This window comes from Fundulus heteroclitus, chromosome 1 (assembly GCF_011125445.2).
Source record: "Fundulus heteroclitus isolate FHET01 chromosome 1, MU-UCD_Fhet_4.1, whole genome shotgun sequence".
Classification (NCBI taxonomy): Eukaryota; Metazoa; Chordata; class Actinopteri; order Cyprinodontiformes; family Fundulidae; genus Fundulus; species Fundulus heteroclitus.
Window position 1 is genome coordinate 13,119,293 of NC_046361.1, and position 22,889 is coordinate 13,142,181.

At 37.8% G+C, this 22,889-nt stretch overlaps 1 protein-coding gene across 2 annotated transcripts in view; it reads left to right on the forward strand.

Annotated features, from left to right (window-relative positions):
- Nucleotides 1-2,224: 2,224 nt before the first annotated feature.
- sema3b (sema domain, immunoglobulin domain (Ig), short basic domain, secreted, (semaphorin) 3B) overlaps nt 2,225-22,889 on the forward strand; it is a 101,071-nt gene continuing 80,406 nt past the window's right edge. The window contains exon 1 of one of the 2 annotated variants that reach the window (XM_012866775.3): nt 2,225-2,724. The gene's annotated coding sequence lies outside the window, so the exon portion shown is untranslated. The remainder of the gene's footprint in view (nt 2,725-22,889) is intronic. The other variant, XM_012866777.3, reaches the window with a different exon arrangement.

The window sequence follows — 22,889 nt, forward strand, 5'->3', positions numbered from 1 at the left end:
TTAATGACTACAAGTAGCCTTTTGTGGCTTGGAAAGAACTAAAGGCAACAATCAGGACCACTTTGTCTGTCTTGTTTAACAAGAGAAGAAACTAAGGACTGAAAGCTATTTTCTAGAAACAAGTGATGTTAATATTAGAAGCTTCAATAACAGACAGGTGTTGTAGACCTCGCCACAAAGCTTGTGGCGAGGTCTACAACATCCTTACCTCATGGGTTTAAGGGGGGTTGGTACCTACTTTAGAAGCAGAGTACACGCCTTGAAAGGGTCACCAGTCCATCACATGGCCACACAGAAACAAACATTCATGCATGCACAGACTCAGCCCCGAGGGCGAATTAGCAAGACCGATTAACCTAACATGCATGTTTTTCTACTTTGGGAGAAAGCCTGACTACCTGAAGAGAACACACAAGGAGAAGATGCAAACTCTTTGCAGAAAGGCCTCTGGCTTGGTTTCGAACCCAAGACATTCTCGCTGTGAGGTAACAGCACTAACACCAGCCATACTGTGTCGCCTGCCGTAAGGACCATCTGATGGACTATAGAGACGAACAGTGAGCACACCTCCAAAACATTTAGGACTTCACATCGGGTGTTATGAAAAAAGTCAGGTATACGAGAAAACCTACTCTTGCTATTTCATGTGGACTGTGGATGTTCATGTTGAAGAAAGAAAACTTTGAATTTACTGATTTTAAATTCAAATCTACTGAACTTACAACCAGTTTGACCTCTCACACAATGCTGACACACAATGAGCACATACATCGATACATTTCCTATGAACACAGTAAATTCCCTACAAAGCCTATTCCCAACATAATTTACAACAGAATTTATTTTGTTCTTTCATTCATAAAATAATAATTATTATATCTTGGTAGGCTAACTTTTTAATGAGTGATTTAATTTCAAAGTGCACTGAGATATTATTTATTTTTTTTACCAAAGGTTTGAGTCCAAAGGAGTCCAAAGTCCAAAGGTTTGAGAGAGATGATTGTTTTGCTACACCTTTGTCAGATGAAGGAACTGCTGCAATCCTTGAACCCTGATGCAAGTAAAACAATGGCTGAGGATTTGATGACCATGGTGTCTGACTGATTATTACTCCTTGGAGGTAGACTTATCACTAGGACGAGTTCTTCCAAAACCTACCATAAGCAGGGTCTGACTTGTTCAATCTTTTATAACTCTGTTGGGTCTGTTATTTCAGAGATCCTCTGTTTGAAATCTCATAGTTCCAGGACAATCCAAATGCAAAGACAGTAAAAACGGAGCTTAGAAGCGAAACAAGGTCGACTAGAATGCAAATCATGAGGAACACCAGGGTCAACCTCAAGACAAGGCAACATGTGGAATACAGAATATTTTAATTTAACACAAAACTTCAAGCTAAGCTAAGACAAATAAAAAATTAGATAAAAAAAATTACATGGGTGTTTCAGTTCCTTTTTGAAAAAGTCAGAGCTTGGTAAGGTTGCTCAGGCATGCATTTTTGATTTAAAAAATCAGAATCTAATATTGTGTGACCAAAATATAATGATAAGACTTTCTGGAGTATTATTTTATATTTCAAAAAGCTAGTGAACATATTACATGTAAGACTGTTGAATTTCCCATCTCAAATTTCACTTTATTGGCCAAATTCATGACATCCATCTCTTGCACCAAACAGCATAATAAATTGAGTGTACGTTCCTCTTTTAATTTAATAGAGAAGCACAAAAGTTGCAGAAAAATAGCAAAACTGTTAAGCGCTGCTCCATTCTGGCTTAGTTTTTACGGCGGATCCTTAAGCTAAGCAAGTCAAGCACATAAAAATGTTCACCAGAGAAAAATACAAAAGACTTATGACAAAATCAGAAACTTAGAAATGACATAACATGATGTGAAATTTTGAATTTTATATAAGAACATTTAAATCAGTTTAAGACATCAGTGCAAGGAGTGGAATTCAACTAGGTCCAAGTCTGCTATTTATAATCCTGAAACATAGACAAGACGATCTTGTTGATTTGACCTTCATTTAACCAGAAACAGGCTTGGTGATAAATAAAATAAAATTCTGCAGAACAAGCGTGTGTTGTGATTGTGTGACGAAGAGACTTCACCTCTGGACTGTGGTAGAGGGAGTGGCATTGAGAGAAAGAGACGGGTGTGTGTGTGTGTGTGTGTGTGTGCGAGACACAGGGCTTTGCTTTCACGCCTTGCTAAGCAGTGAAAGAGTATCGGTCACAGAGGGCAAGCCAAAAGACAGAGCGTAAAAGTTGAGGCAAAAGAGACACAGGGAAAAAAGAGCGTGGAGAGAAAAGGCAGAGGAGGAAGAGCAGATAGAGAAAGAGTTTTGCTAAAAGCAGCTTCTGTCTTCTGTCCCACCCCCTGAGTGTCTTCCCCTCCTTTCTGCCAGGATGGGAGGGAAAGGAGTGCAGCAGGAAAGACAGAGAAAGAGCTCAGCGGCGCTCGTTCTTTAGCGCAGGACCCGGGAATTCCAGGACCTTTGGAGTTGTGAACACGCAAACACACACATAAATTTGGCTTTGGGGAAAAATCTCTACATCGCTCAGAGAAGGAGAGAAACTGAAAAAAGGGTGAGGAAAAAAAAAATAAGAACAGCTCTTTTCTGTGGACTATTTGACCATGACGGCACCTGCCGAGAGGAAAGTGATTCATAGGGGCTGAGAACTGAAACGGGACGCAGGCAGAGGGAAGCCACTGATAAAGGTGAGAATGGGATTTAATTACATAATCCATTAAGATCATGCATCTTTTTTTGTCTTCAGGACTGTTTCAACTCAAACATAGATATTTAAAGAGAAGGTACATTTTATAAGTATGCTGAGCTGTGATCTAAAGTGACATGTGAGCATAGATGCTTTTAGACATCTCTATTTTTAAACAGATCATTTATAACTATGAATTAAAGCCACATATGCTCAGCCCCTGATGCTGGGAATACCCTATTCAGGGTGATGTTTTAATGGATCTACACTTTAATGGTCCTGTTGTTTTTGCTCTTCCGTGATGACCACCGGGGTCATTGAAATGTATAACACAATGCTATTTGCATTAGATAAGTGAAAGGTGATTTGTTTTCAAAGGGAAAACTCCATTTAGAATATTCTTTGTGATTAAGTCTTGTTATTGCTCATTTTAAATGCATGAGTAAATGATTTATCTGAGGATAACCTAGAGATGGAAAAGAGTTTGAATGCTTCGCAGGGGAAAATGTGGATGTTTTATTTACTTCTACCGTGGAGTACATGGAGGATATGGAGGCAGTTTTCTATTACTTTTGCAAGAAGTTTTCAGTTGTTTTTGTTACATGCAATGCTAAAGTTCTTGAACAAAGTCTTATACGAATTTCATTCATGCTTCAGACCCACGTGGACCTAATCAATAAAGCATTTTTACAGTTTTAACTGTATAAATCAGAAGTGTTTCTTTTCCCCTCTCTTTAGACCTGCTGAAACTATGTGTTTCGCCTTTCTTTTCTTTAGTCTCACCCCAATCCAAATGCATTCTGCCCTTTTTGTCTCCTGGTTTTATTCTCTCTGCTTTTTCTCCAGTTCCACAAATAATGACTGTAGCTTTTCTTTCCTCTGCTGTCCCACCGCTGTCTTTTCTTTTCATCTTCACCATCTTTCTAACTATTCCTGTACCTAAATAAAGCTTTTCCATGTCTGTTCAGCTTTTTGTGCCACCTTTTATTTCCTGTCACCAAGCATCTATCTGCTTTATGTGCAAAGTGTATGGTTTTTGGTTCACACGTGTGTGTTTCGTCAGTTATATAGCCCCTCCAACTCAATGCATTTTGCACACTAACCCTCCTATTACCATACCTTGGAGGCTAAACATTAACCCTTGAGTGTGTCTAAAAAGAAACTGTCAAAGTTACCTAAGCAAAATACCTTTGGGTGCTGCTATTCATCACGCTTGTTATCCACAGTAAAAACACAGCTTCCATTAAAAAAAAGGCATCCTCCAAAGTTTTCAAAACGCTTTTATGCTGTCATTTGCTGAATCCCTTTTGAAAATATTTCCAGAACTTCCAGAACAGAAATGTGACTGGTTTGACATGCCTTGGCATCTGTGAAAGAAAGAGACAAGAAGCCACAGAATTTATTCCACAAACATGAAAATGAAATATGCACACTGGATCAATAGTTGGGTATTTGTCATGATTTTGCTTTTGAATTGCTTCAGTTATCTGCATTTGGATAATCATTTTCTAATTCCAACATATAATGTATTTTTGACTTGCTTTGCCTGCGAGATGAATTCTTGCATTTTCTGCGCGTTTACCAAAACACGAGAATACATCTTGTAGCGCTCCAGCTACAACTGTTTGTGTCTGAACCAAAAATGGTTTGGGCCAATCACGTTGCAGTTTTGTGGTTTGAGGCGAGGCATACCGGTGCGACAAAAGCAAGAGTTGCCCATCCCACAGCTTAATTAAAATAAACTTGGCAATGCAGGAGGACACACACATAGCTGCTGTTATCACACCTATTTTGTAAGAATCCACAATTTCATCTTTGAAAGAACAGCAAAAGGTGCCTTGACTGGCTTCCCATCTTGTGGTTTCTCATGATGCATGCTGTGTACATTTTAATTTGATACAGTGATTGGCTAAGACCAACCTTTGGTAGCTGGCACTAGGTGTCACTTTGCCCAATGAGCTTGGAGAGTTCTGCTGTATGTCCCTCCTTGTAAGCTACATATCCAATAGGCAAACCCCCGCCTCTATTACATCCAAAATGGGGTCTTTTGCATTAGGTTGTGGTGATTGCATAGGCCATTGTAGTACAATAAATTATTTTTCAAGTAATTTGAGCTTTGAGACATGGTGCATTATTCTGCTGGAAGTACCCATCACAATATGGACACACTGTGGTGAAAAAGGGAGGAACATGGTCAACAACAATACTCAGACAGGCAGTGACATTTAAACAGTGCGCTGTTTGTACATGTGGCCCAAGAAAATACCCCCACACATCATACCACCACCAATCACAACTGCTGACACAAGGATGGACAGATCCATGCTTTTGTGTTGTTTACACAAAATTCTGGCAATCTGAATGTTGCAGCTAAAACTCGTCAGAAGAGGAAATATTTTCCCAATCTGTTGTTTTCTGACTTTGGTTAGACAGTTGTAGTTTCAGTTGCCTGTTCTTAGCTGCTAGAAGTGGCACCAAATCTTTATCTATCTTCTGCTGCTTCAAGGTTTGTTGTGCATTCAGAGCTGGTTTTCCACATACTTTCATTGTAGCAAGTTGTTATTTAAACTCATGTTATCTCACTATAATCTTGGAACAGGCTGCCCATTTTCCTGTGACATTGTCATTTTTCATTTTTGTGATTGCTTTCTGTAAACTCAATAGATTGTTTCGCAACAAGATCCCTGTTAGAATAGCAACCTGTGAAATGCACAAAATAGGAAACATTTTTCTGACCAAGCTGTATAATATGACCCAATCTGTATAATATGATTGAATTTGATTTTGGAAACTGCCTTGAGATGACATGTTTCATAAATTGGCGCTATATAAATAAAATTGAATTGAATTGAATTAGATCACCTCCTCAGTCACCAACAGCCATATCACATTCAAAGTCACCTACATAGCCTTTCTTCTATATTCTGATGCTCAGTTTGATTGTCAGAAAGTCATCACCACATCTTGATGTCCATTTAGTTGCAGCCATGTTGTAAGCTGATTTGCTTGTATTCTAAACAACTTAACAAGTGTCATTAATAAAGTGGTCAGTGAGTGTATATAGGTCTGAAATAATGAGCCTGCAGTATCTCAGTTAATGTTTTATCTATCATTACACATAAAGTAGTAAGTTGTCAGGTAGTCATAGCACCTGTTTACTACGGAGCGTTCCTCAGTTTTTGATAAAAAAACAAACAGTGATACCACAGATGTCCAGTATATTAAAATCACATTGTGTCCTGGATCCTACAAAACATTTACCCTTTGTGTTTTAGCTTGAATGTCCACAAACACAAACCACTTGAATACTTAAACACAACATATTAATTTTTCATTTCATACCTGAAATTAGGTGGTGGTGGATTGGATGGGCTGCAAGACAAACATGACCAAATTGTATGGCTTGTCTTGAAATAGAAGACAAAAACAAGAAGGCATTCCTTCAGTATTAAAAGTTTCAATAAGACACATATTGGAATATGAATTGAAAATATTTCACAAATTCTGCAAATTCACATTAGAGTCAAGCATGACAATGTTTTTTGAATGTTTTATGAATATTGTGGAACTATGATCAGAAAAGGGATTACAGGTATGCAATTTCCTCCTTTGCTTTTGATTTAAGGCCACAAATCTAATTCAGCAACTGTCTTGTAGAGTTGCTTACCAACAATAATATAATGCATTTCATCTCAGCTTCCAAAGTTTGTTTGGTGTGAAGGACACAAAATTGTGTGTCATAGTAAAGTTTATGAAGTATAAACACCAGCAATGTAGAAGGAGCTGCTTTGTTAAAACGTTTGGCAACCTGATGTTTATTTACTGGCAGTTGACTTGTCTTTCATGTTTACTGTAAGTTTCATTTGTTGATGCAATGTTGAGAGTAATGTCTGTTCCAGCTCCTGATAATTACCCCATATCTTCCTCTGTTTATTGCAAACACACTCTAGGTAGTTAGGATAATGCCCTGCCCTGGACAAACAGATTTGGTGTATCTAACATGACATACACTGCTATTTTTACCACATCTACCACATGGTCACAAGCTGCATTCACTTTTCTGTGCAATCCTTACAGAAGAGAGAGCTGCAGAGTGAACATTTATTTAACCCAATAAATCCTATGGGTTCAAGGTGGGTCTGCTGATTGCCCGGTGATGAATCGACCACCAAGCTAACTTTACGGGTAAAGTACCTATAGACTGATCCGCTGTCACACCTTAAAACCCATTAACCCCTCGCTCAACTCTGGCTCTGCAGAAAAGCACATTGACCTCTCCCTTAACCCTTTACTCAGGTGGAAAATTGCCCACCAAGTCAGCAGAAACCAGTTAGCCAATGTGTACACCAGGCACAGAAAAGTTTTTAAGATGTAGGCTATGTTATAGTTCTTAATGTGTCTTTATCAGCCGCAAGACAAAAAACCTGTCATGAACTGATATTGCTAGTCTATAGCCCTATCTTTGTTGTCTGTTTGCATACTATGTCCTTCTTTCTTTGTTTGAAATATTATATGAGTGTTTCTGCTCTCTTGAAATATTGACTTTTTTGCCTATAGCCAAAAAATGGTCATACTGCAAAAGCGGTTATTCCCTCATTCAAATAAAAGGCAAAAGGCTGTTAGCATCAAACTTTTATCAGTTTCTTTTTAATATTAATTCTTTTGGTTTTCTTTTACAAGTCTTTTGAGTTAAAAAAAAATACTTAGTTGCCTTAGCTAATTAACAGTATAATTAGTTTATTTCTTAGAGATGGCATAGAAAGGGGTTTGTCAATAAAGGATCTTTCAAAATAGCTCCTAAACATTTTTCAAATTTTGTCACATTGCAACCCAAATCTTGAGTGTATTGATTACAATTTCTTGTCATAGACCAGCATAAAATAGTGCACAACTGTAAGATGGAAAGATAATTCAATAATGGTTTAAATATATTTATTTTTCCTTAAAGCAATCTAAATGGTGTTTATATATGTACAGCCACTAAATAAAAATTGCCTGGAGATGCATATTTTCTGTTCTCTACTGCGATGCCGAAACTTACTAGTGTGTCTACACAACCTACGTTCCACTATAACTTTATGCTTTTTCAGGTACACACAATGAATATTTTTTTTTCTAGTCAGATCAAGTGAGACTTAAGCATTATTCCCAAAATAAATAAATAAAATAAAATAAGAAATAAAGTGTAACCCAAGGCTTAAAATAAATGTTACCTTTGTGCTGACTCACATCTATCAGTATTTAGACTATTTAACATGTACTTGTGTTTTGTACATTTATTTTATAGTTTATGTAGCCCTGCTGTGGCATGTCCATCTTGAAATGCAAGAAAAAGTACATGCATTAGAGACAATCTTTACAAATGTTTATTCATGAGTATGCCGTTTTACCTATTTATAATGGGACTTCTTAATTGACATCTTCGTAGGATATCCTGGTCAGGAATTTAGAGTTTACAAAAGCTTTGGGTACTGTGGGAAACAACAGCTCATGTCTTAAAGTGACATATGATACATGGGGATAGCCTAACCCAGTGGATGGATGGATGGTTGGTTAGACAACAAAGGAGTTGAGCCTTGGGTCAGCAAAGGCAGTTTCCTAATCCATCACTTTGTTACACAAGTAGATAAAATGGTAGGCAACTACTTGATTGATGTTCAAGTTTAACTTCTCAATGTTAGCAGATCTCCTAAGACAAGAAAGAGCATGTACACAAATCCAGCTTATGGGGTGAATGATTCTCCCAGTTAGAAGCCACTGTTGCCTTGAAAGCCAAAAGTAAAGACAAACAACAGCTTCTAAATATCCATTACCACGTCAGTAATGTTGTTTATATGTTAGAGAACCATTTGCAGGAAGGAGCACAGGTTCAAACAGATATGCTGGGCTAGACACAAATATCTGACTATTATGGACAAATGACAACAATTTGGGGGTAATAAATGTTTTTTTCAGCAATCAAGAAGACTGGATAAAGTGAAGAAGATTGAATAAAGTTATCCACAATGAAAGATACAAGTATTTAGTTGAGAATGAGAGAGATTTATATTGAAGTCAGGATGAAAGTTCAGCAACGAGATTAAACACTCTAAGCCAACCCTTTATAAAACACTTTATGAGAGACATTCAGTGGTTTAGTCCATGTAGGGAGATTTGGACTGAGTCAGATGTTTTATTAAAAAAACTGTTTTTTCTTTGTTACCAAAACAATACTTGAAAGGGTGTTGCTAATCATACAAATCGTTGTCTATGGTGATGTGAAAACCAGATAAGTGTTGCTTCTGGCTGCAAGGTTTATTTCCATAATAGGATTCTTCTTTCTAGCTGTAAAATGTTTCAACGAAGAATAAAACACTCCACAAGTCTGGAGCTGGGAGTAACGGTTACCATGATGTCTGGCATCAGAGAAATTTAAGTTGCAGTGGATTTTTTTTTATTTTTATGGACATGTTTATACAACAGGGGGGTGTGAAACCATGTTAGTTAATGACAAATACAACAGCCTGCATATATATACTTTATATGAAGTTTCTGAGTTGACTCTCTCATGCTGCCGACTCTTGGGAACACAAGCAGCAACAGAGGAATCTATTTAAAGCTTTGCTCCTTCTCATGGAATAAAAGCATAAAGCAAATTGTCAGTAGTGTGACAGGAGGATTTGCCATGTTTCAATTTGCACCATTATTATATTGGTATCATATAATTTCATCTGGAATTCAACACTTTTCAATGTTAATTTAATGAAAAGATCTATCATTTATGAAAAAACGTAACTGCTGTGAACTCAGAGAGTATTGAGTTTCATTGTTTAATCTCGAACTTTTGAAATTTTTAACAACTTTTTGATTAGTCACTTGACAGCAAGACAGTTTGATTCAGAGCTTCTTAGATAAACATTTCAGTGTTATACTTTTACTATCCTTCATCAGGAGCACCGCTGTACAGTAATGTTCTTTCAAGTCTGCAAGCAAGTCTTATAGTGATTATGTTTACAGATATTTATTATCCATTACTGCATAATTGTGCTTATAATATGTATTTTGTAACTGTATAAAATATACCCTATATAAAAATAATACCACCAGGTCTGTTAGTGATAGAAGTGGCCTCTACTTCCCCTCCGCTTTCCTGACCAGACTAGCTGTCTTCGTTTCTTTTTCTCATACGATTGGGTGAACTTGTCGCTAATGGAGAACAGCTTATCCATTGCCAGACTGACCAGTAATTGCACTTTAAGTTTGTGCAGACGTGTCCGAATGCAGACCTCTGCGTTGGGGAAACCGGGCCTGTCCTATCCCATCACACTGAGCAGTCATGTGGTGTTGAAGGTGAAGGGGAATCAGTAGGCTTTGCACGAGGCAATTTCAAAATAACGAGATTCCCAACTCTCTCTCTCTCTCTCTCTCTCTCTCTCTCTCTCTCTCTCTCTCTCTCTCTCTCTCTCTCTCTCTCTCTCTCTCTCTCTCTCTCTCTCTCTCTCTCTCTCACACACACACACACACACAAACTGGAATTGTTTCAGGAACTCACTCCAGCTCTACCCTTATGTCCCAGGGGAGAGCTTGAAGGGCTTAAGCAGAGGATTTTGCTGTTCTGCAGTGTGCCTGTCAGATAAGGAAGGAGACACAGGCCTGCCTGGTGACACACTGCTGAGCGTGTGCCATGCTGTATCTCCTCCTTCTCTTTTTGCCTCTTTCACCTGTCACTCAAGTACCTGCCACCCTCTACAGCGCCTTGTGATGATACTACATGCATGGAGTGTCTATTGTTCTATTTTGGCAAACTCTCACATGGAAACAAGAACACTTTCAAAGATTTTCCCACCAAGTTTTTTTCCGCCGCTCCTCAGACGGTGACTGGATAATTTGGCGGTCCTGCTGAAAGATCACTGGAGACTGTCCAACGGACTTTTTTTATTCAGCCCATCAGTCAGTGGAGGGTTAGTCATTTAAGGTTAAACCATCTGCTCAGCTTGTCTTTTTACATTTTTTTTGTGTTCAAGATCAGAGGCAAGAGGCAAAAGTACAAAAGACAAGGCAATAATCAGTATAACTAAGTTATCCAGCACTTCACACAAGCCACAAGATAAATAACCACTATATAAACATAAGCACGGTTCAAATGTTTCAAACGCCAAAGGGGCCTAAACTTACACTTTGTGTCATCTTGTATTTGTGTCTTAATGATGACATGTGGATATCTGTCCAGTACTTTAGTCAGTTGTGCTGTGGTGCCGCAAAATTTGAGATGAAAGGAGACAAAAGACATTATGCAAAATTCATTGCACACTTTGCAGAACCCACTTACGTTGCAATCACAATTGCAGGCCTCTAGCAGGTTGGCACATCTAGAGAGACTTCGATTTGAGCCAGTTCGTCTCTGCAAGATATGTTAAGCTCAGATTAAAAGGATAGTGTCTTTGAAGATGAATTTTCAGGTCTTGCCACGGGATCTCAATCGGATTTACTCTCGAATCTCAACAGACCGTCTTAAACTGCATGTTTAGAGTCGTTTTCTAACTTTCACCAGCTTCCTTGTACTTGCCGTAAGAATTGCTGGCTACATCATGAAGCTGCCACTACCATGTTTTACTCTAGGGATGGTGTATTCAAGGTGACAAGGTAAAGTGTAGCATTAATTTTCACATAGCACATTCTGCATATGGACCAAAAATCTTAATTTTGGTTTCATTTGACCGGAGCCCCTTCTTTCGCATGCCTGCTGTGTCCCCTCCATGGCTTGTGGCAAACTGAAAATGAGACCTTCTTATGGCTTTACTTCAAAAGTGTCTCAGTTTAGGTGGGCAGCCACACGTTTATGAATTTTATTCAGTAAAAACGTTCAAAGTCATTGTTAAAAACCTTTGTTTCCACTTGGTGGTGATATTCTATCTAAAGTTGGTCTGTGATGGAACATTTCAATAAAACACTGTGAAGAATTGGGTTTATCTTGACCAAATGTAGAAGATTTTAAGGTAGCTTGGGTGATTTAGAAAGACACTGTGTGTCTATATGAAGGTGATACCTTTTTCATTATAATTAATTATAATTTTTTTCCACAATGACTATCTCCTTAATTTGCAGATGTTAGTGTAGACTACACACAAAATCATCTTGTGCTTCTAACCCCCTCCCCCTCTTTGGGTTCCCCTTTTCCCCCCACCTGTAATCCCACTTACTGCTGCTCTCCAGCTGCTCTGTTTTACAGGAAGACTGTTAAAGAAATTAAAGGAAAGCAGAATTTGCAATGGCTATTTACTTATTTCCTTAGGTTTCCCAATGTGTATCATGACTAACAGACATATCAAAGGTAGATTTTTGCAGTCTATCCTGTGCTTCCAGCTTTGATTTGATGTATTGATCTGGTAGGAAAATGGCACTATGCCAGAGCACTCAGCCTCTCACCATCCTTATTCTTTGCTCAGTTTAATCCTGCAGCACAGCTGCTGCCACACCTACACCGTCATCATTTCAACCCTCTATTTCATCACTCATTTTTGAGTCTCTAGTGAATTTGCCGGCCCATCCTTATTAATGTGAGGGCATATTGTGTTATATGCATGACCATCAGGGTTCATTCAAAATTAAGCATGATTTTATTTGATGGGCATTTAAACCCTTTCGGAGCTGAATCAGCACTCATAACATAAAATAGGGAAATCTTATCCAAATGCAGATTTTGTGTCATTCTAGGAATATCCACCAACCTTTAGTCTTGTCCTGTCTCATCCAGTCCCCACATCACCCCTCCACGCCCACTACCACCCACTTTATCAGCTCCATCCCCCAGCCCCAGCCCCTTGGCAGCTCCTCCAGGCAGGCTAATTGACTCAGTCCCAGGAGGAGGGGGATCATGCCACATTTCTAATTTGGCTTCTCCTTTCCCAGATAAAAGCTATATCCTTCCATCCTTCAACCCCTTCTTTCTGTTGAAGTCGTCATTATCTACCATTTTATGCCATTACTCCTGAATAGTAACTACATATATATATATATATATATATATATATATATATATATATATATATATATATATTTTTTTTTTTTTTTTTTAAACTACTCATGTTTCATGTGCAAAATGTATTTATTTTTTTCATATTTTTAAGAGCCTATCATTTTGATCTTGGTATGCACAACAGCCAGCAGGGCTTACATGAAAACACACACACACACACACACACACACACACACACACACACACACACACACACACACACACACACACACTTACAGACCTCAGCACTCCACCTTTACTCACCATGGGGTTCACATACAGAAAACTTCAATCGATGCACACACACACACACACAGGTGTGAAACGTAACCGAGCGCACGTCTCGTTCTTTCTCAGCAGGTGTTCCTATGTTTAAACTGAGCAGCTTCTTTGTTCACTAACATGCATACATCCGTAGGGAGTGAAAAGCTTTATTGTTGTCACAGAAATGATTAACAATCATGAGTTTCAAAGTTTGCACAGCAAACAACAGAAATCTATGCTTTATTGTGTGCATTGTAATGCTGTTTGTTCATTGATTCTACCGTGTGTGATATTCTATTTAACAGGCAATAGATGACTATAATTTTAGGTGCAAGTAGAGCTTGCTATAAACGAGACTGAATGAACCCTAACAGAAGGTTTGCACACATAACAGCAGCACAGCTCAATGGCAGCCTGACAAATATTTCAAGGAAGAATATTTGATATCTTTTTTTTTTTTTTTCAAACTATAGCCACTTGCCAATCCCCAAAATGGGATTCTCAGATGTACAGATAGGTATTTTACTTGGAAGCTCTGAGTTATCTGGTTTTGTGGAAACAAATAACTAGTATTGAGTGCTTTGCTGCGCAGATTGTGGAAAATGTTTTCTATATGCTACTACTATATAAAAAACATGTTTAAATATTATTTACAGGCTGTCAACAGATTTATTTCGTGTTCCCAATTTTATTTTTTATACATATGCTGTGCCCTCAAAAAGGTTTTCTACTTTGTGAACTTTCTACACCTAAATTGGCACAGTGGATTTTATAGAGGGTTTTTCAATTCAATTTTCAATTCAATTTTATTTATATAGCGCCAATTCATGAAACATGTCATTTCAAGGCACTTTATAAAGTCAAATTCAATCATATTATACAGATTGGTCAAAGGTTTCCTATATAAGGGAACCAGTTGATTGCTTCAAAGTCCCGACAAGCAGCATTCACTCCTGGAGAAGCGTAGAGCCACAGGGAGAGTCGTCTGCATTGTTTGTTTTTATTCTAAGAATAAAGGACGGCAGATTCAATATACTCATATTTCCAAGAAAACAATTAAATGTATGTGTAGAAAAATATACTTTGTTGGTTACTATAAGGTAAATTGAGCCCTCTTTTTCATATTCATGGGAAACAAAGAAATATAGAAATAAGCGCACTCTATGGAGTCGTAGAAGAGTTGAGCCATAACCACAACTTCATAAAAAGTAAAACCTCGTAACAGTGGTTTGTAGTGGTAACGGAACAAAATGTATGAATACTCTCAAAAGGCATTTTATAATATAATAGGGCATACATTTATTTTATTATTTGATAAGTATACAAAATGGCTTGCAATGGAAATACAATTTATGAGTTTGCTGTCAGTGGAGCAGAGAAGTCCCCCTTTGCCTCTACTGTAGAGGGCCACTTTCACAAATGAGACCAAGATCGTCTGTAATGTTTAGCCTGAACATGCTCCTTCTGTCTTATGAGCATGGTTAGATCAACATTTCATCAATTTATGTTTATAGATTCAGAGATATAAATGTTTTCAGCATAAGTGACCTAACCCTCTGAAGTGTTTTTTTCAAAAGCACAGATTATTGTGTCTTTTTTATTGTTTTCTCAACTGGGGAGTAAGTCAGTTTGTTACTGATGTCAACTTTAGAGATCAGAATAACTAGTTATATTTAGGTGTCTAGATTCTTTACCCTATGATCCTTAGATCTATTTCAGTTAATAAGTACTAACACCTTTAGAGACAATAATCAAGTGTGCTTCAAAAAGAATGGTTGACATAGGCAACACGAACTGGGCTTATCTACTTTTTTATCCACGTGCCTGTTTTATTAACTCCTAAACTGTGCATTTTTATGCAGATAGAATATAGAAGATCTCTTAGTTATGTGTTGATCTGAATTATACAGATAAATATGGTTTGTGCATTTTCATGTATGTATTTGTGGAGTGGAACCGAGTTCCTGACAGATAGCTTATATCTTAAACATGACCGCTTAGAGTTGTACAATCAAGCGTTGCACAGAAGGATGGATGGAAAATACGGCAAGAGTAAATGAGTTTTGAATGAAAAGTTGTAAGAAAGAAGAGTAGTTTTTGAAAACAGTGATTGATAGATTAGAGTGAAAGTTGTTAGAGCAGGATGTCTTTGTAAGAAGTAATGTCAGTGGACAGCAGTGTGATTACATGTATGAATCAGAAGCCTTGTTTAGGTCTGTCTTTCAGTTGTCTAATATTTACCTGACAGCTTTTGGCTACATGTGCCTAGTATGTATAATAACTGTATGTCTGGTTGTTCAAGACTTGCACGGCCTTCCCTCATCAAAATGAAAACAATTGAATATATTCAACATTACTGTTTATACGTCACTGACATATATGTACAGGCTGTAACTTGTGTGAGCAGAAATGTTGGAAGAGTGTAAAAAGATGGTATTCGTTTTTTTTAAAGGATTTTTTTTTTTTTTAGATATTTCACTATGTTTTGCCACCCTCTGTGCCACCAATATTTTCTTACAGCGCTTATCCCAACAAGTGAAATCGACTAATAACTTTTTTTGCCTCATGGTTTCCCCCTGTGGTATGACACCTTGGGCAGAAAATCAGATTTCCCAAATCAAAAACCGTCACTATCTAGCAGTCAGTCTAAACCAGGGGTGTCAAAGTGGGGCCCCGGGGCCATTTGTGGCGTATTTTATGTGCTGTCCCCCAACTGCAATTCAAGATTCAGTTGGCCCACCGGCACAAGTGGTTTGATGCAGATGGAGAAAATTTCCTTTTAAATGGGGTAAATTATTACAGACAAGTTCTAATCTCACAATTGAAAATGTCAAGTACAACATAAAGTGTATATTTTAATAACTACATTCTCTTTAATTTCATAGTAAATAGGATCACATCTGTCCAATGACTTTTACTCAAATGCAGACTTTGGTGCACCAAAATCTGCATTGATTTACTATTTATTAAAATTGGCTAAATATAGGAAGCATTTTTCAAAGACTGAACCAAACCCTTTTTTGATTGCTGAAAATAGCTAAATATATATATTTTTTTAAATTTCAATTGAGCCCAAAATAATTTGCAAACTGTATGACCATCTTTTAATGAGGAAAACTTGTAAAACCTTTTAAAAGTTTTGGGTCTATAATGATTTACACATCAGGCCCTTTCTACAGAAAATCTGATTTATTTGTTTAATTCAAATATTGCATGCCCATATTCTGTGGAGCAGGTCAAAAACTATTTTAAGTCACAATATTCTGTTAGGGTAATTTTAGTTGGTTTTTAAAGTGCATTTTTGGCCCTCCAGTACTATTGACTTAACAATTTTGATCCATGAGACAAAAAGTTTGGACACCCCTCGTCTGAACAGTTTTTAAGGTAAGGTGACATACAGCATTCCTCATAGATGCATTAGTTAGCTATGCTAACTCTTGTTGAATGGGTTTGTGGGTTTGTTGTTGAACGGGTGTGGGAAGTCATGCAGTGCAACATGTGGTGCACACCGACTTCACAATAGCCTGACGCTGGAACCAGAGGGTACATGAAGGCTCATTGAAGGGAAAATGCAGAATTAAAACAAATGTTTAATTTAAGTAGCTGTTTGTATAAAAGCTTGAAAAGTGTCTAAAAATAAATTTGGGATATCTTAAAATAGATGAAAACCAAGAAAAGCTACCAATCAAATCCAAAATGATTTTCATTGTCTTTCAATACAAAGGGGAGAAACATAAAATATGAACAAATAAACATAACAGTGCAAAGATACTTGGTCCTATATCGGTGTGTTCAGTCCTGTACGGCTGCTGTGAGGAGGTAACATTTTATAGCTACAAGCTGATACACAAACACTTTTTGAATAGAAAAAAATGTCAATCATCGTTATTAGGCAAGCACGAGAGAGCATATGAGCTGTGGGATGTAAAAATTAATCCACGTCCATCACATACTGTGTGTTTTGATGACTTGGCGGGATGGCTGTGAGGTGCTGAAATCAATCCTCAGAGTGAATTCGGAGGTTAAGTTTTATAAAGTTCTCACTTACTTGCTGCTATGCTGAGATAATTTCAGTTTGAACTGATATTACAAAAAGGGACTATAACTTTTTTTAAATCTGGAATGTCTTGTAACCAAAAGTGTTTTGTAAAACTTTTTTCTTTGTTCCTTTCGACTTTTTTTGAATAAGTTATGAATTAAAAGAAGCACTGCACATCATAGCATGATTTATTTAACTCACCCCCAAATCTACTATTTTCTGCAGATAAACCATATGTATGGATGTCTTATAGCTCAGTTTACATATCCTAGTCATTCTTTTAATAATTCACTGCATATTTGTTGAAATTCTGATTTTGTGACTTAAACCGTCTGTGTAGCACTATGCTCTGGTTTAACAACTGTCTTGCATTGCATTTCGAATCACTATTGCTATTGGCTCAAATGTTTTTGTGACATCTCCCAGAATAACACTGGTAGCCTAGCTGCTGTGGCGGTTCCGTCTCATACGCAATAAATTAGAATAAGCATTCTTATGAGGGTAATTTGTCTGATTAAAAGTACCTTTCAAAAATGGCAACCTTTAAGCAAAACTAACATAATGAACATAATTTTAATGAAACTCTCATTTCTATATCAAAAATGGTTTAATGGCCTAATGACATATTCTGATCTTAGCTGGCATGTCTGTGTTAGCTGTAAATGGAAAATCATAATTAATAGAAATATAGGCTAAAAAACATTAGGGTGTGTTTAAGTAACCTATGCAACGTTTTTCACACAAAGTGAAAGTGAAGTTATTGAAATACATGAACTTTTCAATGAATATGACTGCAGAAAGCTCACTCTTCTATGTAAAGACAAATCTGCAAAAGCAGCTGTCTCAAAATATGCAGCATAGTCCTCAGTTTATAGAAGAAAACACCTCCAGGTGAGTAAAAAAATATTCACATTGACACAAATAGTCACAAGGAATTAAGCTAAATCCATGCTATCATGTAACAGATACTACCAGTGCTGGAAATGCTGGAGTAATAATTGAGTGCTAGTGATGGGTGACACACCTCTTCATGTCGTATGGAGGACTGGGAGAACAACTGTTGTGTGGCCAACCAGGGTAGTGGCCTGAACCTTTAAGAAGTCGTTCCTTACTCTTTCTGTATGCAATGGGTGAAGATCCCATCTTCTTCTACATTTCTAACCTTTCATAGCATCGATTGTTTACGATACTGCACATTTTGGACAGACAGACAGACAGACAGACAGACAGACAGACAGACATACAGCCATCCTCCGAAGAGATCATGCCAGACAAGTCATAGTGGGCTATCCGGACCAAAGACGCCTGGCCTAAATCTTTGTCCCAGTCCAGCTCTGGTACCTGAGTTGCCTTCAAAGGGTTAACAAAGTCAAACCTGTTCCATGATCCTTTGCATGTTTAGTTACACAACTTCAGGGTCTCCTCTTTGCTTTTTGAGTATGATGGGGTTTGCTTGTATCTTCAAGGCATGACCTTCAGCATGTCCTGGAGCAGTTCCCAGCTGGTATGAGAACCCGCTGATCTGGGTCCGAGGCCATGGTTCTCAGCCGCAAAACGGTGAACTGCTTTCTCCAGGTTGAGGGTCAGTCCCTGTTTTAAACTAAACAGAAGAGGTATTTTGGTGTGTTCTTCAGTGGCGGTTCTAGACCAAATTTACCAGGGGGGCCAAGGTGGGGCCATTGTTTTTTCACAGGGGCACAGAACAAAAAAATAAAAAAAACAACAATAAAATAGCAATATTTAACTGTGGAATAATATTAAGTGAGCCACTTGTGGCTCTGGAACTGCAATTTTCAGACCCCTGATCTAGCAGTTGAATACTTTGCCCCCGGCTCAATACAGCTGAAGCTAAAAGTGAAACATCTTAAGTTTTAAATTCTTTTTAAGTAGAGTAAAACTGTATAGGTAAAAAAATTATAATAATATTGGTCAATATGACCAATCAGCTATGGTGTTTTTGCCATTGCAAATAATTATGAGAAGTGTATTTAATATCATGTCTTTAGTACAGGGGCCATAACAGAGGCCAGGACCATTTCTACAGGGGCATGGGCCCCTGTTGGCCCCTGTCTAAAACCGCCCCTGGTGTTCTTCACCCGAGATGGCAGGAAGTGTAAGCATATGCATAAACCACTTGGGCAGCGCTGCAGTCTGTTGTTTCATGTAATGGCTGAGCTAAAAATCAAACCTCCTTATTTATCTGCCCATATTAATTCAAACCCTCACATATGGTTGTGAGACATAGATGATAATCGTTTGATCCCAGAGACCTCTGAAGACTTACTGCTGCTACTCATCGACGTTGAATATTGTTCCCCAGACCTGATCAAAACATCTCCTTTCTACCTTCCTTTGGAGGAATTCCCAGCAGGCCCAAATGGGCGGAAACCCAGCTGCTGAAACTGAACCCACTGAGGGACCATATATATATCCCTTTTAACTACAGAATATCCCCCAATTTGGCTGAGCAGTGTCTCTGGGGAGAGGTTGCCCCTACTGAACCTGTTACCCTTGTGGCACAATTGCAGATAAGCGGAAGACAATATATGGCTGGAGGTTAAACTTCATGGAAACGTTAAACGTTTAAATAACAGTTCTACATTACATTAATTTCATACCATTTCAATCTACATGCAAACAGTAATTTTCTGTAAAGTCTTTTGAAAAACATACAGCCATATTCCAACCATTGTAAAGAAAAACTGACATAGGAAATGAACTTTGTTCATTGCAACAAATAACACAGACGGCATAAGGAAAAAGTTTGGAAACACACAGATGCGGGTCAACTGAATGCAACCTCGTATTTACTTTCTGGCCTCTTGTCCTCTTGTCTCTTCTTTCCATCCAGACATGAAATAGTCATTAGGTGAAGCGGTAATTCAGTCCAGCTGTCTTTGCACATTAGCTAATGTACATCACAAAACGTCAGAAGCCTGCAGGTCTGTATGTGCGTGTTTGATACGTGTTCATGTATACAGTATATGGAACATTCCTGTTCCACATGCAGGTCTACGTCTCTCAGCATTCAGAAGAGGGTGCTTCTACCAGGACGAGAGCTTGGGAGGGCAGTGTGTGTGTGTGTGTTTTGACGTCAGCCAGTTCGCATGACATGGTTTTCTGTTCTATGGTTGACAGGTGCTAAATAATAAAAGCAGCCAGTAGGAGCAGGGGAACAGGCAAGGCAGAGGTACACGATGAGGAGACGTGGAGAGGCAGGAATAGCAGGCAGAGATGGGAAGAGCCCAGAAATAAAGAAGAGGTGATACAGAACAAAATGTTAAGTTTATAACTTTACAACACTTCCTCCTCAGAAGGAAAAAGTTTGTTTTTGAAGGTTATATAACCATAAAAGCCTCACATCGTCTTGTAACTACTGTTAGTGTGTTATGTTAAACAGGACCAGGGCTGTCAGGGAATACAGGAGAGTTAAGGAAAACTGGAAGACAAAGCAATATTTCAGGGCAACACAGAGGTTTTATGTTGGGTTTGAGTGGCTGAATTAGAACATTTAACCTTATAAGCATTAGCTTTTGTAACAAAGAGAGAGATTCAGTTGTAGGGTCGAGGAGCAAAAGAGAGACAGACAGAAGGTGGCATTTGATTTCAGGTTTCTGTCTCTGCCGTCTCGGTGTCTGCGTCCCAGATTCTGTGGGAATGCTTTTGTGATGCAAACGGTCACCTTTAACAGTTTTTTTTTTTAAGCTCCATGCCAGAAATCCAACTAAAATCTAAGCGCATATATCAAAAACGTTAAACTGCAACTTCATATGATGAACTGATGTGCTCTGCTGAGTGTCCTGCTGAGACAGTAATGACAGTGTCAACAGTGAGTGTCAGCGATCTGCCAGTGTTGCATTTCATTGATTCAACCAGATCTGAAAAAGCTCTGCTGAGAGGCCCTCTTTGGAAACCCTATATGTAGCACACACAGACAGAGACACACACCTGGGCAGGATGAAGCGTCCCCCAAGGGCAGCTTTGAGTGGGACAACTGTGAGCACTTCTTAGGTGCTTCTGCACTGATAAATACAACCACACTGAGACTGCTGAACAAAGGGGCTAAATAAAGATACAACCTATGCTCACAAAAGTACATTTGTGTGCAGTTGATGAAAAAAAGTGAATCGGTGTAATGATTGCATTTTAAAAAAAGAAAACATTAGCTGGGAAAGTTATTTTTTCAAAAAAAGTGGTAAACTCTGTAAGATATGAACATACAGAATGTATCGCTCTGAAACAATTCAGTCGGTAATTCATTTAGGATGCATTTTAACATGTTATACCACACTTTCATAGTGTTACAATATTTTGCAATTTACTTAACACAAAAGTTTGCCATGGTTTCTTTTATTTAATTTTAAATACAAAAACAAAACTAAAAAATATTTTACTGCTGCTAAAAAACTAGCAAGAATTGGCAACTTTACATGTATTAATGTTATCTATACCATTTATGGTATAGATAAATGTTTTAAATTTCAATATATTGAATAAAGCAAAAATAAACCTAGAATTGTAGGAATATCTTCAATTGCTTATTGCATAGAAAATTTGCTAATTTTCGAAGTCTACTCTTTAAAGTAACACATGTAAAAATAATAAATAAATAAAAAGGTAAAGTAGCACAAGTCTAAAAAACTGATAACAGCTAAATTAGTTGGGTTAGCTGTTTGGGGAGCACACCTCTAACTGGTCACTTATGGCTCTTACCACAGCTCTTCACTTGTAGTTTTAAAACATTTACCTTTAAATAAGTTGAGGTGAGGTTTTTGTATTTTCAACAACATGAGCCAAATTTTTCATTCTTGTGAAGGAAAAGGGCAGCGTCTGCAGCTCAGCCAGCTGACAGGCAGTGTGCATCACCCAGTGGGGGAGAGAAGCATTGTTTGATTTTTGCTTCATACATTAACATAAAACTCTGATCACTTTATTTGGCATCAAATGACAAGGACTTTAACGTTTAGCGATAGTATGATAGGAACATTTAGCAATTTTGAAAACATTACCTATTTAGTCCTTTGTATGCCAAATGATATCAGTAATTGGCCTGTCTCTACTCTCAGCTTTGGACAAATTCTTCTTTTACATTGACTGTTTTGCCTTCTGCACACTGCACTTTGTTTGATCACAACAGATCCAACAATGCAGATAAGCTAAAGTAGAAAAGAAACTGGATCTTGCTAATTGGTCCAAAGTTCTCATTGCAGATTAAAGTACAATTTGTATTTCAATTTGAAATCAAGGTTCCAAAGCCTGGACGAGGAGTGGAGAGGCACAAAATCCAATTTTTTTATTAGCTGTAATGCAGAATCATCAATATTAACATCTCTAATTTATCGCTCTGTGAGTAACAAATATATGAGTTTAACTTTTTTTCAAAATACTTAAATATATAAATTTCTCAACAAACTACTTCTGTTCAGTGTAGCCCGTGTTTACTTCCTGGTTATACCTGTCTTGTGGAAGTAAAAATTCAGTGTAGTTTCACAGCTGCAGGACCATTGGGTAAATGGCGGGTCTCTGTGAAAGGCATTGTGTATGTGTTGTTCTGAATTTAAGCACTAGGTGTCATTATTACTTATTGTTCCTGTAAGACAAACGTTGGTTCTCCTTCATGAAATGCATTTCAGGATGTATGAATAATCACTTTTGTTCCTGGGTAAAGCAAAAATATACAATAGAGCAAATTTTCTGACCACAAATATGGAACATTTTGGAGGTTGGTAGTTGAGCACTGTAAAGACAGAATGGATGGTATGCGCATGCATTGACTGTGTGTGTGTGTGTGTGTGTGTGTGTGTGTGTGTGTGTGTGTGTGTGTGTGTGTGTGTGTGTGTGTGTGTGTGTGTGTTGCAGCACGGCTGAG